The sequence below is a fragment of the Lycium ferocissimum genome, unplaced genomic scaffold, assembly GCF_029784015.1.
Source record: "Lycium ferocissimum isolate CSIRO_LF1 unplaced genomic scaffold, AGI_CSIRO_Lferr_CH_V1 ctg7078, whole genome shotgun sequence".
Lineage (NCBI taxonomy): Eukaryota > Viridiplantae > Streptophyta > Magnoliopsida > Solanales > Solanaceae > Lycium > Lycium ferocissimum.
In genome coordinates this window covers 11,696-28,962 of record NW_026726624.1, presented here as the reverse complement: position 1 = coordinate 28,962, position 17,267 = coordinate 11,696, and the positions used below count along the sequence as shown (strand labels likewise).

The following is a 17,267-nucleotide window of genomic DNA, read 5'->3' as shown; positions in this document are numbered from 1 at the left end:
AACAAAACCAACGACCCAGATCTAATGATTTAGCAACACATGCGGTCAGATCTGACCCTTCTTGGGTCGATCTAACCCAATAACCATGAGCCAATAGAAAAAATGGGAGAAATAATAAGCAAAATAACTTAAAAGCAAAAGAAAATCATGATTTTAACTACAAATCTAGAAAAAAAAATGAGTAAAGCCAAGAGTTATTACCATATTCGGGTAGAAAAAACATGAAATCAGGTGTAACAATTAATGCTTTCACCACAATAAGCATGTAATAGCTGTGTATGTCAGCCATGCTCTATAAACATGCCATTTTTGGCGGAGAGAGGCAATGGAAAGTCAAGGCGGCGCTAGGGTTTTCAAGAGAATGGAAGAGAGAGAAGGGGGTAAAGGGGGAGGGTTTATTTGCAAAGGAAAGAAAAATGAAATAAAGGGTGGGGGGGGGGGGGTATACCTCTTATTCGTTTAAATGAATTGGGCCGGGTCTCAGCCTGGCTTGGGCTAGACTCGGTCCAAATTCTGAGTGTTAAAAGGGCCCAAGTTGTTATAGCCCGTACTCTGCACGTTTGGATATTTCAAGGTCGTCGCGGAAAGTTAAGGGCGAGACCATCTTCAAAGAAAAATTTAATGTGTAAGTAGGTTATGAAAAATGTTTATGGACAGTGGTAGTGTGAGAATATTAGGAGAGGCTAAGGGCGGAAAGAGAAATTTGCAAAATGGGTTATGAAAATAATGCGGAAGACTTGGGCAAAATGGTAATATTGAGAAAAGTCGAGGGGCAAAATGGGAATTTCACATAAGGGTTCAAGAATATTCCTAAAAGGGCCCTAATGGCCATGTGACAAAAAAAAAAAAAAAAAAAAAGAAAAGATGACAACAAAATAATAAGTCATCTTTTAGAAATAAAAGGAAAATGGAAGAAAAATCTAGAGAGGGCATGTGCCCCCTCACATGCATGCAAGTTGGATGGATATATATAAGAGAGAAGAGTATTCATCTTTCATTAAGAAAGAAAGAACAACAAGAAAAACAAGAGAAAAGAAAGGAGGGGCATTCGGCCCTATGCTCCAAAAATCCACCCTCAAAAATCTTGCCTCTAAAATTTTTCTCTTGCTATATTCCTACCAATTCAAGGTCCCTCTACAACGTGGTGCAATTATTTCGGAAGATAACCCGTTGGTTTTGTCGTTTGGATGAATTGGTGAAGTGAAGAAACTTGAAAAGGAAGGTAAGAATTCACCCCTTCTATTTATGTTATGAAGGTTTGGTTGTGTTGTGGTATATGGAAATAAGTAGAAATTATGAGAATATGGAAGTTAGCATGGTGAATGTGTGTGCAAGCATGTGGCCGTGTATATGTATTAGTGTATAATGTGATTATGTTGAATTTTATGTTGAATTTTAGTTGTGGTTATTGTGGAGTTTGTATTGGAAGTGAAAGTAAAACGAAAATGGGATGTAGTTGAAACTTGGCATGTGGCCGTGGCCTATAGGTGTAGGAGGTGGTGATGGAATTATTTTGTTTAACATGTTAGTTGCGTCGTCATGATCGTTGTAATGTAAATGGAGCATGTATGGGTTAAGATTTGCATGAAAATAAGATGTAGAGAATTACGTCGCATTAATGTGATTTTATGATATTAAGATAATGAAGTTGTTTGAGTGTAGATTGTGGTTGTGGGTAATGAATTAGTGTGTAGAAAATGTGTTGGAATGATTTGGGGGCATATATAAGAAGTTTGGATAGAATATGGAATTGTCGAATATTGAAGGTAAGGTTTGAAATATTCTTGGCTTGTGTTTGAATGATTTTAAATTAGTATGTGGGTATGGATATATTGATATTGATTTGAAATTGTGAAGTCGGAATGGGAAGCTGCCGCATTATGTCGAAAAGTAAACTAGTTATGTCATGTTGTGGTTTGTAGTGATTGTTGATGTTCTTGGTGTTGTTGTTGGGTTGTTGTTGACTACTTTGAGCCGAGTTGAATCTCGGGGGTGTCATGTTTATAGGGAAGTCTTTGCCGAAATTTCGGTAGCGATAAGAAACCAAAGATTGAAATGTCAGCTGGCATGAATAGTAACTGGTAAAGATGACCATTTGCAGATTTTTGACGAAATGGGATTGGAGTTTTGGCAAGCGTAAAGGACAAGAAAGGTATGTAAAGCTCTCCCATTTCTTCTATTGGCACGTCTTAGATGCATTAGGCTTGACTTTGGACCTCGGGGGCACCTCTACTCCTCGGAATCCACGTCCAAAAATGCCCCTTTTTCATTCAGTCGAATTGAACTAAATATTTTGCGAATAGTTAGAAAAATTGTTTAAACCTCTAAAACTTGTATAAATGCATTTCGATTGTCCTAATATCCTTGAAAGTGACGTTATGAGTTTAACATATGTAATTTACGTCCGCCACCTCAATTGACCAAGGTGGGCCCCCTATCTCTGATTTTACTCTTTTGTATTTGTGATTTGTCTTCGAACGGCTTTTGAGGAATATTTTAGCTACTAAACAAAAATCATTTTAAATATTCCATTAAGTCCTATGAAACGTTTTGATACGTACTTTGACTCCGAACGTTCGTTCGACATAACCTTCCGTGATGTCCGAAAGGTACGTACTATGACTCCGTCCGTTTTCATTGATTCGATTTGTTATTTGATATGCCTCATCGAGTCTGCGGAAATATGTATGTCATTTTTATTGCATTAGTTTCTCACTACTCCACTCGTGGATGCCTCAATGTTTCCCACACCGAGCCGGGCAGGATATGTTCTCAAGCGTACTTCTACTGCATTGTTCGCCGCGCCCGGTGTGAGGGCGGGTATTACACGTACATGGGTTACGGTGTATGATGTGCCATGTACGTATATTCTGATATCTGATTATGTGAGGTGACGTGGCCACTTGGTATGTTATGATTTGTTTCGGAGATATTCTCTACTCTGAAGTATGATGTGTTTTGGCGCGGGACAGAAGGGAGCGCCTCTGCTCTGTTCACCGAGTCCCATAGCGGGGCCGGCTTTTGCATATGTTTTCTGCATGCATTACGTATGATTTCTGTACGCATTTTTGATTAGCTATGCATCTCATTCGTTTTCCGCACATTCGTTCGATTTTAGTTTTGTCTATTACATTTTCTCGCTTTACATATTCGGTACATTTTCCGTACCGACCCCTTTCTTCGGGGGCTGCGTTTCGTCTTGCGCGGTGACGACCGGGCATTTGGTTTGTGGAGCCGTTGCTTAGGTTATCTACTCAGGTTGTTGAAGTGCTCCTTTGTCCGAGCCCGTATTTTGGTATAAGATTTTCTGTGCTGCATATGTACGTATTTATGCAGGTACGGCGGGGCCACGTCCCGTCATATGATTATGTTTGGTTACGTAAGTGTCCGTAGACATGTGGTGTGGGTTCTGTATATGTTTCGTGAGATTTGCGTACGTTTAGAGTTTATCTATGTTTTGTGACGGCCTTATCGGCCTTCGTGCGGCATGCCCACATGTCCCTGTTAAATTATTATTTCTGCTTATTTGTAATATTTTGCTAATTTAGGTTAAGGTACGCATGAGTGCCCAACGAGGGCACGTGTCGCGGCCTACGGAGTTGGGTCGTGACAAAAGTGTTTATGCATACTTGGTGTATACATATGCATATCTAGCACATAAAAAAAAAAGCAAATAGTTAGAAAAATATTAAAATTGATGAAGTTTTAAATATAGGAAAATTTAGGCCATAATTATTTTATTAAAATAATATAAAAGTCAGCCAAATTGCTAATGGGCGTAAAGCGGCCTTAATTAATTAACCTGGCATGATTATTTCAATTATGGCCTCGTTTCGCCTAATTAGCAAATTTTGAAATTAAATTAAACTGGTTATAAAAACATTAACAAGCTGATTTTGCAAAAATAACTCTAATTTCTTTAAATCATGAACTGATTAATTTAATTGTGGGCAGGGCAAAATATTTATATAAAATGGATCAATTTTGCATAATTATCACTTAATTAATTAATTAGTTAGCCTAATTAAAACATTTATGGGAAATTATGCATACTTTTTGACAAATCATGTGAATTATATAAAAATTATAAATTTAAAGGGTTAAATAGTTAATTACTTAAATTATTTAAATTACTCAAACTTCATGGATTAAAAGGAAATAAAGTATTTGCAAAATTTTGATTTCTTGACAATTTTAAATAATTAAATAAATGAAAACCCTTTTTCTCTCTTTCTCTTCTTTTTAATTAGATTTAACAAAATCTCATAAAATATCATGAAAGTAATCATTAATTTCTTAATAAATTTATGATGCATGAAAATCCTTTTATCAATTCAAGGGAGTGAAACATGTTGACTTAGACAATTTATAAAAATCATTTAAATCTTTCAAGATGCCCAGTTCACTTTATTTATTATCCGGAGACTCTGAGTGATTAAAATAAATTATGGGAGGTCAAAAATTAGGTGTCAACACCCACCAAGTCATAATCGACCCTCCAAGCCTCTCGGAATCGACGGATTTTCGAAAAAGGTTTGTTTACCCAAAAGTCAACTATCGGTCAACCGTCTTTCACTTTAAGGTTCTATTTCTCATAAGTCATCATATAACTCGCCCGATTACCTTGGGAAATGTGCCAACCATCCCCGCGGGTCAAAATCATACTAACAAGGCTCGGAGAAGGGTCAACGAGGGTAAATGGGTCAAAAGTGTAATAACGACCAGTTTGGACGTTACACAAATGTTTCAAACAATCACTCTATCCAATTGAAGTTTGTATGATCCATAATCTATAGGTATTCACCAAATTCGCTGCTATGTTCGTAACTCAAAACTCACTGCTCCGAATCTACAAATCTAATCTCCACCGTTCTAAATTTATCAAATATACGCTGTGAATAATCAGTTAAAATTTGAGCTTGATTCAATAGTTAAGCGGTAAACGCCAATTAAAGCTGGCTAGTTGAGGGAAAGTGTACAAAAAAATACTAAGGTTTTGCCTTTGTTGGTGTGCATCTAAATCAATCCTATTTCATGATTCTACCGATCATGAAATGTCTAAAACACAATAGAAACTCCATATAATCCATTATTAAGTGAGGGGCTTACCTTTTTGATGAAATCCCAAAGCTTCATCCCAAATTTAACCTTGAATGAATTTACAATCTAGGGATCCCAATAATGATTTGGTGTTAGTCTAATATTAACTTAATATAATTAGCATAAGGATTTGAGCAAAAGCTCACCTTAGGTGGTTGGTAACATCCTCTAGTCGAAAAACCCTCACACAAGACGTTTTCGGTTATATTTTATAGGTTATCATAACGGCTTGGCTTTAAACCTAATCCTACAAGAATCGAGATTTCCTATTGGACAGTCTTCAGTAAATTGATCACAGCTCCTTGCTCAAGCCTCTGATTGACCTTATTGTTATGTGGTAGTAACGATATTTTGATGTTATAAAACTTTCATATGTTGAGTTTTCTCAGATTACCTACGGATTTTAGCTTATACTCATTTGAAGTGAGGTCTTGTGCAAGCTAAGTGTGAAATTTCAATTTACATGATCTTCTGAACTTGTTTTTGCCTTCGACTATCCTTACACCCTCAAATTACTTCCGAAGCACATTATATATCTAAAATTGGCTTATAAGATATTTCTAATGATCCGGATCATCTTGACACGCAAAACAATACCTTTCACATTCGATGATATGACTAGAAATCTTTAAACTTAACGAAACTTCTCAAACCACTTTCCTCCACTGTAACCACTCTCATCATTTTTCAATTATAATTTGACATAAGTGCACATATAAATACTAAGGTTCGAGTCTAACCACATGCTTTTAACGAGTTCAAACCTAACCTGAAGGCACGGAGTGCTACATTTAAGCTATCACACTGGCCCGAATTTACAGGGTCTTACAGAAACTATTTCAACAATTCTTAAATTGTTGTAACAACTAATGTGACTTGTTGGGTCAAAATTTAAGTCATTCCTCAGTTGTTGCAACAATTCATGTGACTTGTTGGAAACAATTTCCAAATATTGCTAAGTTGTTGTAGCAACTCTTTGACCTATTGCAACATCTGATTAAATTGTTACAACAACTGTTTAAATTCATTAATTGACAGAAATATATACTGAACATAGACAATATATTGTAATATCCCGCATCCCCTAAATAAAGTGCGACTAAGTTCGAAATAGGTCGACGAAGATAAAATGATTTGAACATGTGAATACAAGATCGTCTTTACGTTTAAAGATTGTTAATCCAGTGTTTTATAAGCTAATCAAATGTTGGAGGTTAGAGGATTGAAAATAATGAGTTTCGATGAGATTTGGCAAGTTTGAGGTGGCATACAGACCGTACATGGGAGGTACAGACCGTATGTCCACCGTAGATGAGGTTCCCCTAGTGTAGAGTTCTGGACAGGATTTATCCCCAACTTCCCGTTGGTATTTATCCAAGTATATAAAGATTTATGGGGTGAATTACCCATCCATATTAATGTTCATCGAGTTTAGTTTTCAACGTATCAAACCGTTCGTCAATCGGAGCTCTGTAGAAGAAGTTATGCACGTTTTAAGAAATCTCTGCAAAGTTGACCCCCAAAACGGTGGGAAATACGAACCTTTTTTATAATATATGGTCCATATCCCAAACCGTATTTCATGGCGGTGGAAATGTTATTTAAGTATTCCCAAGAGGTGCAGACTTCATTTTCACTCCTTTCTCTCCCAAAACTGATCCTCAAGCTCCCAAGATCCTCTCTAAGGGTTCCACCAACACCAAGGTAAGTTACACCAAGTTTTAGACATGATTTTCGTTTCGTCAATCTCGCGGTGCTAACATAGCTTCTCTTTTCGATTAGTTGCGGAATTAGGGCTTTCTTTAGGTTGAAGTAAGGTGGGAAAAGACTTGTTTTTGACATCTAAGCTAAGGACTCTTCTCTTCTTCATGTGTATGAGCTCGTGTGAGCCTTGAATGCATTGTCCTAGTAAGAACTCATGGGACGGTGTTCGGAAGCCGTGAGTTCAATTGTTTGAAGTTGTTATAAGCTGTTTTTGGGTTGTTCTTGATATGTTGAAGATTTGGAGTTGTTGTTATGGTTGTGTATATGTGTGGTTGTTGTTTTTATGAAGTTTGGAAGGAACAAGGGCGGGGAGAAACACTGTATATTTTTTTGTATTGTGAGCTTATTGCTCGTCGTTTCGTTATAGTGTCTTCTTATAGTTTGATACTAGTGTTATTATCATTCCTTATAGATTAACGTGTCTTTGCACGGGCTGGTTTTGTAGTAGTTTACTTAAGGTTCGGTATTAAAGGTATGTAATGGCTATCTCTTTCACTTCTTTCGGCATGAATCTTTAGGATACATTTTTCTTAAAAGGAACTCAAAGGAACAAACTCTATTCCTACACTTGATGTCCGCTTATTGTCCCATCTTGTGTTATACGTAAGGGTGTTGGATTTTCTCTGGTTTGTAGCATATCATATGTTCCTTAAGGATGATTAGGTCCCCTTCGTAAGAACTTGTATTTCATATGTATTGGAAGGACTAGCCCTTAGGTGATGACTTTATTCGAATGTTGTAACATACTATAAGTGACATGTAGTCTATAGAACGATTAAACCAACAAAAACTAAGGGGACTTATGATGTTTGTTGATGATGGTTAGACTCTCATAAGAATAATTCTAGGACTCTGAAGTTACGAGAATGTGTTGTAAACTAAGGATCGTAATAGGTTATATAATGGCTCTACAAGTTGATAAATAGGAACCTTTGGCTTTTGATTGTTAATTATACACTGTATGGTTTGTGTGGTGTTTGCATATGAATATTATGCGTTCCCTATGGACAGTCTTCAGGTGAACACATAGGTGCACAAAAAGGGTTGGCTATGGACGGTCCGAGTGTACGCATAGTCCAACCTAACAGGAGGTGAGCCTTATGGACGGTCTGCTTTGCTATGCATAAGCGCCACCCTTATTTTCTCATGTTTATGTGAATTTTATTTCATGTCGATTTTGTGTAATGTTTCATGTATGACCTTTATAGCCTATGACTAAAAAAGGGTAAGTAAGGGAAGTAACATACGAATGGTCCCAGAACATTACTACAGATAACACTCTAACGATATAATCAGAATGCTTCAAAAGAGTTCCAAAACAACCTAAGATACGGTAAGACAGTCTCGGCGACTTGGTAAGTCGATCCCTATCCTTCCAGAATATTATTATTGTATTTAACTTGTATCATATATGAGCCTCATTGCTTTATATACTTATGTTTGCCTTACATATGCAGTACATTCTTTCTGTGCTGACGTCCCTTTTGTCGGGGTGCTATATTTCATGTTGCAGGTTTAGGTAGACAGTTTGACGGGCCTTCACAATAGGCAGTCTCAGTATTCAGCAGTTGAACAGTAAGACTCCATATCTTTCAGAGTGCGGCCGAGTCTAGAGGTCATTTTTTCTATGCTTATGTGTAGAACTTATGGGTAGAGTCCCGACTGTATCACACATGTTGTACTCGTAGAGGCTTGTATACATGTGTTGTATGTGTGATGGACTTGTCAGCCTTCGTGTTTATGTATCGATACATATGGTGGCATTGTCGGCCCATGTACATATACCTTTTGGGTTGTTCATATATCGACGTTGTCATATCCTTCTTATCTCCAGGTTACTATGTGTTATGGCCTTATCGACCCCTGATGTTCTGCTTATGTTACAGTAATATGTATTATAGGTTGCTTTGCTCAGTTAAGTAAGGCACCGGGTGTCAGTATCTCCTCCTCAGGCTTGGGGCGTGCAATATATAATGAACATAGACAGTATATACTAAACATAGAAAATATATACTGAACATAATGAACATAAAATACATCCAATTCATAATATTGTTTGATAAAAACATAAATTAAAAAAATTAACAAAAACAATACTGGATGACTCGGCAGTAGAAGACTCATCATTATGATCATGTAACTATTTACTTTTTGGTTCACTGCCGGTCTTTGACTTTTCAACTGATGTAGTATCATCATCTCCATCTTCAATATCTCCATATTCATTTCATTCTTGAGTACTAATATCTTTAGAATGTGTATTATCATCATCATCTCTATCTTCGCCATCTTTGCCATCTTCAGATCTTGTTCTACTTCTTTTTCTTTTTCTACCTAAGAGGCCTAAGAGGCTTCTTTGGCCTCTGAGCCCTCGTTCATGTCTTCAAACTATTGTTACTGTTGGCTCTGAGTTACAGACTCATCTGTTTTTCTTTGCTTGTCCTTGTCATTTGCGTTTCAGGTCTTTTACTTTTACTAGCAACAATGGTAATTGATTTTTGATTTCTTCTTCTTTTTGAAGTAGTCAGCTACATAGGAGACAAACAAAAATCATCAATTACTTGAAGAAATAATTTGTGCAATATTCAAAAATAAATAGAAAAAAGCAGCTGCAGTTGATCAAACAAGTACTGAATTTGTCACAACAAGTGATGTACCTGTTGCAACAACTTCAGGATTTGTTTTAAAAAAATCAAACAATTGTTGAGGTTGTTGCAATAAATTGTTCCAACATTTAATGAAGTTGTTGCCACAATTGCTTGCATAATTCCATTTGCAGCAATTCAAACAACTTCATCAATTATTTGCAACAATTTGTTACAATAACCTCAATAATTGTTTGATTTTTTCAAACAAATGCTGAAGTTGTTGCAACAGCTTCCTTAGTTGTTTGAAAAATCAAAATAAATGCAAACATATTTTTCCTAAACCATAAAACAACAACAGCAAGAACGAAAATTTCACTACCAGACACCACTATTTTAAAAAATATAACCACAACAAGAACAATAAATACACAAAAATAAAGGGTTTCTTTGGCATGCAACAAAAAATAAAATACTTTAGGCTGAAACCCATATTATTAATATTCTTCTTGTTTAACCAAAAAGATTATTTTCAGTTTCAAAAATCAAAATTCTAACTGTTTGACAATAGTGAAAGAGGAAAAAAAATAATTATCGGAAAGGTGCAGCAGCAATCAAGAGAGAGAAGGGACGAGACAATAGAGAAGATGAGCATCAACAATGGTAAGCAGAGCAGCAGCAACAATAAATATGGAGAAAAAAATTGTGGAGAAAGGAGTGAAGAAGAAGAAGAGTCACAGGGAAGGAAAAGAGAAGAGAAAAGAGACGGTTGCCTTTTTTAATCCAAAAAAAAAAATGTTTGCCTTTTTTATTTTTAAAATAAAGGGGTTGGGGTAAACCTCCAATTATCATATTATGGAACTATCATCATTATCATATCTCATCTTGGAAGAACAATAACCATAAGATGAGATCAACATCAATGAACAAAATCAATAATCATATGAGAAAGATCAATAATCATGAGACAATTATCAACAACATCATAAGAACCTCGAGAATCATAAGCTTCTGGCATTTTTAGGAATAGGGATATTATGGATATTGTATGTAAGTTCACAACAATGGGATCATGCCTTAAGAAAGAAGGAACAGCCTTAACATACCTCGTTGTCTCCTTACTACTCCTCGCCTATCCTCATGAGTTTGCAAATCTACATTCAAGATAATTCACACTAAGTTTAAGTCGTTGAGACGCTTATAAGATCAAACTAGACTATTAGGTGAGCTAACGAAATTTGGGCAGCATCTCCTCTATGTCACTTACTTCCATCAAATTCCAAAACAACTCCCAAACAACAATAACAACATCAAAAATACCATAGCCAAGAGATTTATATTCAAATTGGACTCAAATCCATCCAAAACTTCTTTTCATAATCAATCCATAACAATAACTTCAACACAATAATACAACACTTCCTCATCATCATTATTATCCCTCATAACAAGATTATACTCATAACATACTAATAATTATAGCTTAAGTTAATTTACAACTCAAAATATCATCAAATTCATATTTGAACTTTTCCTCCAATTTCTTCTCCTCAAATCTTAACATAATTACCAAATAAACTCATAAGCATGGAACTAAGATGAAATCTTACCTCAAAATTCAAGAACACTTCAATTCCAAGGTTACTCCACCTTAAAAAATACTCACCCAAGCATCTTCAAGAAGAGGAGACAAATGTAGACCTCAATTGGAAACCCTAACCACTTTGATCTTTGATTTAGGCTTGGAAATATGTTGGGATATGCTTGGAGAGGTTTCTAGGGATTTCTAGGACTTGGGGTTATGTTAAAATGAAATAAAATGAAGAGGGGATCATAATTATATAATTCAGGAAATCCACTGCCTCAATTTTTACGGCCACAATTACTGGCCATAATTCAAATTACAGTCCGTAATTTGAATCGTAAAATTTTATACGCAACCGTATGTTACATCTTGGAGATTTTGGATTGTTGTATTGTGAGTAAACTAATGCGAGCTTAAGGTGAATATGAGGTCCTTACAAGGTTAAGGAAAGTATTAGATAGCTTAAAGTGTGTACCATAGGTGTTATAGCCCGTATTTCGTACGTTCGGATATTGCGAGATAATGGTGAGAAGTTAAGGACAAGGCTATGTCCCAAAAATTATTTTAATGTACAAGTTGGTTGCGAATATTATTAGTATGGAAATATCGAGAAAGTTTAAGGGTAAAAAGAAAAAAAATTCACAAAGGGGTTCATGAAAATATTGTGGAAGGCTAGGGGTAAAATGGGAACTTCACAAAAAGTCTTGAAAATTCTTGAAAAGGGCCATTTGGCCGTGTGGAGTGTGTGTATATGTATGTGGGTCCCATTATTTTATGGCCATGTGATTATATGTATGGACCAAGGCTTATAAGTCATCTTTTAATTTAAAGAAAAAGGAAGAAATTCTAGAAAAAGGGAACAATTAGTCATCTTATTTTTTTTAATATTAAAGGAGTTTCAAGAAAGGGGACATGTGCCCCTCACATGCTTGTGGGACCTATATATATATATGTTAGCAAGAATAAGTCATCTAGAGGGTTCATTCTTATTTTTACAACATAAGAAGTTGGAGAGAGGAAAAAAAAAAAAGAAGAAAGAGGGAGCTAGGTTTGGCCAAGCTTGGGAAAAGCAAGAACCTTGAAAACAATTTGCTCAAAAATTATTTTCTACTAATTGGAAGGTCCCTAGCAAGGTGAAGTGGTCATTGGAGCAAGTAGAACATCTATTTTTGTGAGTTACAAATTCTAGCCACGAAGGAAGCTAAGTGGAAAGGGTAAGAGTTTAACCATCTTTTATATGTTATGGATGATTGTGAATGTCGTAGAATGTAGAAATGGATGAAATATATGAAAATATGTGTGTTGGTGTATGGCACGTGTACATGCCATGTTTGGCCGTATATGTGTTGTATGGTATTGAAGTGATGAGTTAACTTTATGTAGCATGTTGGTTGTTGTTGTTGTTGAAATGTGAGGTATAGAAACGGATGAGAATTCATGAGAATATGCATGTTGAAGTTGTGGCCGAATATAGTGTGTTGTGTAGAACAAATGAATTAATTTTATTGAGCAATTTGGTTGTTGTGGTTGTGCTTGTTTTGTACATGTTGTGATATATAGAAATTGATGAAAGTTCATGAAAGCATGTATGTGGGTGTTGTGGCCGAGAATGGGCTGTTTTGATGTGGAAGGAATGGACTCATTTTACTTAGTATTTTAATTGTTGTTGTTATGGAATGTGTGATGAAAATGAAGGTTTGATGACTCATATCGAAGTTGTAATTGGTTGCGGGCTGATTAGAACTTAAAGCGATTCTAACATAGTTCCTTGATTTATGGAAATAATGTTGTAAATGGATGGATTATTGGTGTCATTGATAAATCTGGAAGAAAGAAATGTATTGTCGTAGTTAGATTGAATATGAAGGAAATGTTGTCGAATTGTGTAGAGAGAAATTATTAATGTTAGAATGTGTTTTGGATCACCTATGGATATTGTTGGTATGGTTGTTGGTTTGGTTGTTGTTGATTTGGCTAGTTGAATTCTCGGGGATGTTGAAGTTATAGGGGAGATTTGCGCCGAAATTTTTATAGGCGAAGTGTTAATGTGGAATTGGGTTCTTAAGTGCTATGGCTAACGATTGTTACCTAATGACGTTATTGTAGATCGTGAGAAGTCGAGACCCAAGTTTGGATTAATTTAGGAAGCGGCTAAGGTATGTGAAGCTCACCCCTTCTTTTTTTGGCATGTCTTAGTTGAAAATAAGTTATGACACGAATTACGAGGTAACTCTATTCTGGTGATCCGAGCATGTTTATGAATCTTATTGGCTTCTTGATATCCGTATTCTTAATGTGGTCAAATCATGGTCCGTATGTCATTCGTATAATTAAATTTCCAAAATTTGCATAAAGGTTTTGTTTTCAAAAGAGTTTTGCTCCTAAACGGTTCCGAAACTACGAACGTTCGTAACTTTCACAGAAAGGCTCGGATCGCTTCGATTTGCTCGTAGAGAGTTCTAAAGTGAATACTGTTCGTAACTTTCCGAGGCGGACTCGGATTGATTTGATGTATGACTATGATCTCTACGACACTTTGATATGCTCATGACATATGATATGTTTCCGGGTAATGTCCGAAAGCCATTTGATATAACCATTGTTCGGACTTTCAAATGACGCTTCGATTTGAGTATTTCATTGAGTCTATGGAATAATTTATGTGCATATGGTTTCTCACTACTCTGCTCGTGCAAGCTCAATATGTCATTCACCGAGTCCCGGGCCGGGTACGTATTCGTGCACATATCTTTGCATTGTTCACCGAGTCCCTCACTAGAGGGCCGGGTACGACCGAGTCCCGAGAAGGGCCGGGTACGGTATCTGATGATGTGATTATTCACCGAGTCCCAAAAGGGCCGGGTACGACCGAGTCCCGAGAAGGGCCGGGTACGGTATCTGATGATGTGATTATTCACCGAGTCCCGAAAGGGCCGGGTACAATCGAGTCCCGAAAGGGCCGGGTACGGTATATGATGCTATGATTATTTACTGAGTCCCTTGCTAGCGGGGCCGGGACACGCTATTCACCGAGTCCCTCACTAGAGGGCCGGGTACGGTATATGTATATATGTATATGGACATGCATACATGATTATGATATGATTTTACCTACCGAGTCCCTCACTAGGGCGGGACACGCTATATGTATATATGATGATTATATGATTTTGATATGCATGATAAATGTTTTCGAAGACAAGTCTTATGATCTTCTGTACTCTTTACTTCAGTATGATCCCGCTTACTACATTTCATGCTTTACATACTCAGTACATATTCCATACTGACCCCCTTCCTTCGGGGGCTGCGTTTCATGCCGCGCAGGTACACCGGGTAGTGAAGATATTAGCGAGAAGATGTTCCGGCGGGATTGGCGAGCTCCGTTTGCTCGAGTGCTGCCAAGTCGAGTATTATGTTATGGTTTCATGTTCCGTGTTAGAGACTTTGCGTACGGTGTCGTGGGTATAAGATGTCGGTTATGTAAGCGGCTATGTAAGCCGATGTATTATTACGCATTTTATTATAAGTTTTATATGTTATAGATTGTACTTGATTTGAAAGAGACGAAAAGTATGTTTGCTCTCCGAAAAAGTTTCATTATGTATTTATGCTATAGCTAAGGGCCCAGTATGGTTACGAGTGTGTCACGCCCCAAAATCCACCCTAGACGTGACCGGCATCCGACGTCATGACCAACATCGGAAGAACCTAAGCAACACCATAATAATACTTGAACCCGCCAGGTTTAACATTCGCCTCCAACAGTTTATAAAATAAAGGTAAACGAATCACGCATATAAGAATTAAATCCGGAAGTCTTTAGTTATCTATGCTTGTCAAACATAACAACGTGCCCAAGTGTTAATCAATAACTCAATAACTACCCACAAATGTATACTAGGGAGCTTCTAAGATAAAGGATTAATAGTCGACTCATCGGGACGCGGCCGGGCAACTAACGTAACAAATAAGTAAATCGACAGGTGTCCACGAACGAATGTATGGGCTCACCAAATTATCCGCATGACACAAGTCCTTCCTAAGCACACAGAGTATCACGAACCTGCTTCTTCCCCGTTACCTAACATACCATAAAAAACAACAATGGTATGCTCGAGTACTTCGTACTCAAGTGAGTGCCTCGGGACAATGAATAATACGAAAATAAAGTAAAATAATACATGAAGAAATCGATCTTGAAAATCATATGAAATCAACGTAAGTAAGCGGGTTATTCGCTTTTTATGTATCTCAATAATAAGTATCAAAACCCACTTATAAAACCTCTTGTTAAGTTACAACTTCAAATATGCCCTTTTTAATCAATTAAGATAGTCATCAACAATTCCATAAGAGAATAAGAATGTCACACATGCCAATACAGGCCCAAGAATCAAGCATATCGCGCATAGCGCACCACACCGGAACATATAATTCTCGGTGGCTATCCTTCCTCCCGAATAGCTAGGCATAAATCACACCGGACTATGTAGTACGCGGTGGCTATCCTTCCTCCCGAATAGCTAGGCATACATCACACCCCAGGTAGCGAACCCAGCGGTGGCTATCCTTCCCCCCGAATAGCTAGGCTTGAATCACACCCCAGGTAGCGAACCCAGCGGTGGCCACTCTTCCTCCCGAATGGCTAGGCAATGACACACTAGGATCCATAGTGGCTACCCTTCCTCCCGAGTAGCTAGGCCAAACACAACAACCAAATTCATAGCATAGAAGCCGATTCACAGTTTGTCTCAAAATAGTCACACCATCAAATAGCATTAAAGTTCATTATGTCATTACGAAAATCCATAATATCATAGATAATTACTTTATCATAGTTCCTTTGTAAAATCATCAATACCAAAAATTAACCATCATCACTGATCATCTCTTATAGAAGAAAATGATTCATAATATCACATACATATATAGGGTTTGTTACAATCTAGATTTAATGTGGGCTTGTCCCCTCACGCACATTAACCATTAATCAAAACATGTAATAAATTTCGAGAGTGTGAAACCAATTCATCATATCATTCAACACATGCTTTTATAGGTCCTATCGATTAGTATTACACAGAAGAAATCAATTATAGACACTAATACAATTAGATCCGCTCTTCATAGACAAACTTGGGATTTGCGATCCCAGGTAAGATCGGTTCAGGATAGAATCAATCTTTCAAGAGAGTTTGCAAAAGAGACATATCAATTACCTTTATATTCAAAAAGGATTTTATTTTTTTAAAGAGACATACAAATCACAATAAGATTTTTAAAAGGAGACATACCTTAATTTGTTAAACAAGGTTTAACAAATCACTTTTCTAATGAAGAATACCCAAACCCTAGCTTGAATTACTTTGGAAAGAATTATGTTGCAAACCCTAGGTTTTGGTCATAAAATCATGTTAGAAAGGGATTAGGAACTTGAATTCAACCTAGAATCATGGTAACACTTACCTTGTATGGTTCTTGAGGCTTGGGACTTGTTCTTATTGACTTTAGGGTAAATTTTCGTGAATGGGGTCGGGGTGGGGAAATAAACCCCAAACCTTAAATATAACGAAAACGCGTAAACCCGACTTTTTGACCTGAATCCGACCCCGATTCGCGATGGGTCCGCAATGCGGGACCATCGTGCAATGTTCTGTAGCTCAATACTCAGACTTGCGCAATCGGCCAGCGATGCGGGGCCATCACACGCGCCCCCATGCCCCTGAAAGAGCGACGTGTGTCGGTTCTGCACAGTGTTCGGTAAAATGGACATAACTTCTTGTACGTAACTCCGTTTGGGCTGGGAGACCTACCGTTGGAAATGTATTTCAAAGATCTACAACTTTCATTGAGGAAGTGTTTCCAAATTCACAACACATTTTCATGAAAATCGCCAGAAATATTTACCTACCAAAACTTGGCGAATTTAGGAGGCCTTAAGAACTTCACTAATTGGTTTGACTTCAAAACGACCATCCTCCACCCGAATTCACCAAGAATGGATTCATATAGATAAAATATCATCTAAATACTAGATTTTTACATATTCACACCTAGTTCAAGTTTACAAGGTGTTACAGAGTGTTACTAGAGTTAGTGGGTTCGCTCGGCCCTAGGTAAGGGTCGGGTGCCCATCACACCCTATCAGATTAGGGGTGTGACAAATTGGTATCAGAGCGGTTCGTCCTAGGGGTTGTCTGCAAAGTCGTGTCCAGTAGAGTCCTGTTTAT

The 17,267-nt window shown here is 37.1% G+C and overlaps 1 long non-coding RNA gene across 1 annotated transcript; it reads right to left on the bottom strand.

Annotated features, from left to right (window-relative positions):
* Positions 1-15,575: 15,575 nt before the first annotated feature.
* LOC132045566 (uncharacterized) lies at positions 15,576-16,570 on the bottom strand. Its single transcript, XR_009412465.1, has 3 exons — positions 16,504-16,570; positions 16,332-16,427; positions 15,576-15,733 (listed from the first exon to the last, which is right to left on the bottom strand). It is a non-coding gene; the product is annotated as an uncharacterized LOC132045566 (long non-coding RNA).
* Between the last annotated feature and the right edge of the window lie 697 nt (positions 16,571-17,267).